The sequence below is a fragment of the Capsella rubella genome, unplaced genomic scaffold (assembly GCF_000375325.1).
Source record: "Capsella rubella cultivar Monte Gargano unplaced genomic scaffold, Caprub1_0 scaffold_2, whole genome shotgun sequence".
NCBI lineage: Eukaryota > Viridiplantae > Streptophyta > Magnoliopsida > Brassicales > Brassicaceae > Capsella > Capsella rubella.
Window position 1 is genome coordinate 6,332,689 of NW_006238922.1, and position 2,062 is coordinate 6,334,750.

At 30.5% G+C, this 2,062-nt stretch overlaps 1 long non-coding RNA gene across 1 annotated transcript; it reads left to right on the top strand.

The window, feature by feature from the left end:
- Window positions 1-846: 846 nt before the first annotated feature.
- LOC17895425 lies at window positions 847-1,582 on the top strand. The gene is made up of 2 exons (XR_002835167.1): window positions 847-955; window positions 1,159-1,582. It is a non-coding gene; the product is annotated as an uncharacterized LOC17895425 (long non-coding RNA).
- Window positions 1,583-2,062: the final 480 nt, after the last annotated feature.

The window sequence follows — 2,062 nt, forward strand, 5'->3', positions numbered from 1 at the left end:
CAAATTAAAAAAATTAAGAAACATTTTTAATGGGAAAATAGCCATGACTCCTAACAAGTGAGATGAAGTAAAAAGATATTATTATCCTTTGTCTTATAAAGAGATATTATTTTGGTGCTCGATAATTTAACATTACTAAACTTCAATGATAAATTTTTATTAACGATTTTTAAATATGTATGGTACATAAATTAAGTTTTTTCAACAAAAAAAAATTTACAAACTGAACAAAATTATCTATTTTTGTAAATACTTTGGATCTAATATTTTTACAATAAAATAATAAATTTTATTTAATTTTGAAAATAAATAAACCGTCTATTAGACGGTCCCAAAGCGTATAAAGTTCTTAACTCTTTAGCTATGATTTGAAAATGCTCTCAACAAGATACTAAGAAATGAATATGTCAAATATGTGAAACTACTTAAAAATTAGAAAACTAGCGGAAAAAGACAGATCTGATAACTAACCTTTAGAATATCTCAGGTCGAAATGAAAACACAAATTTTCTCTTAATCTCACTCAAAAAGCTCTCTCTCTCTCTCTCTCTCTCTCTCTCTCTCTCTCTCTCTCTCTCTCTCTCTCTCTCTCTCTCTCTCTCTCTCTCTCTCTCTCTCACTCCATCACTTCTTTCTCTGCATCTCCTCTCTATCTCTGCATCTCCTCTCTCTTAGGATCACTTCTCTCTCAATACTCGATCTACTTTCTCGATTTGCTTCTCTCTGGATCTCATCTCTCTGGATCTCATCTCTCTGGATCTCATCTCTCTGGATCTCATCTCTCTGGATCTGCTCTCTCTCTCCATCATCTCTCTCTGGATCTGCTCTCACTCTCCATCATCTCTCTGTGGATCTGCTCTCTCTCTCTCCATCATCTCTCTGGATCTGCTCTCTCTAGCGTCGTCGTTGGTAGAGCACTTGTCGTCAGTTATGGACTGTTGAATCCATTATTTAGGTTTGTGTTAATTTTGTAGAATCCATATAAATTTTGGGTAAAATTGAATTGAATGTTAGTAGGTACAGATTCATTAGGGTATACTCTGAAATTTAGTTTTTGTTTCATAATCTTAGTGTACCAAAAAAAATTACAAACCTTTTAAAAGCATTTTAAAATGCTTTTAAAAGGTTTTAAATTGATTTTTAATGTGTTTTATACAGGTTGGAATCTTAATAAAGATTATCACGGTTTTCGTAATGGATTGTGGTGTTGTTGGTGGGACTAAAGGCGATTATAAAGCTTATGAGGAATATAGCGTTGTGTCCTACTGTTAAAGAAGTTGTTATCTGTGAAGGATCAATCCCTTGTTTGGTTCCAATGTTGAGGTGGGCGATTTCAGGTGTGAGAATTGCAGCTGGAAAAATGTTGGTGGTGTTTGCTTGCATTTGTAAAAGGTTGTGGTGTGCAGCTGTAGTGGTGCTTGTTCTCATCCACGTTCTTGGCTTTATTATAATATAGTTATCTTCCTTGTTTCTTTGCTATATGTAGATACATATGTATGTGGTTAAGATCTTGGTAAATAATATTATGAACATGATGCTACACGTAAAATACAAAGCAATAAGGTCTTAAAAACTTTGAAAACCTATGGAAATAATGTTAAAGTATTTAAAAGGTCTTACAAGATTTTAAAAAGCATTTGAAAGATTTTACAAGCCTTTTATAAGGTTTAAAAAAGGTTTTTAGAAGACTTTTAAAAACTTTTAAAAGTATTGAAAAGATTTTACAAGCCTTTTTTAAGATTTTTAAAAGGTTTTAACAAGTTTTTAAACGCTTTTATAAGGTTTTGTGAAGTATTTACAAGATTGTAAAACCTTTTAAAACCCTTGTATTTTAATAAGGTGTTTAAAATGTGTATTAAGGCTTTATAAAGTTTTTAAAAGGTTTTTATAAGGTTTTTATAAAATGTTTATAAGGTTTTTATAAGGTGTTTAAATGTATATTAAGGGTTTAAAAACTAATTAAAAAGTGTATTAAGGCTTTATAAAGTTGTATAAAAGGTTTTTATAAGGTGTTTAAATGTGTATTAAGGCTTTATAAAGTTTTTAAAAGGTTTTTATAAGG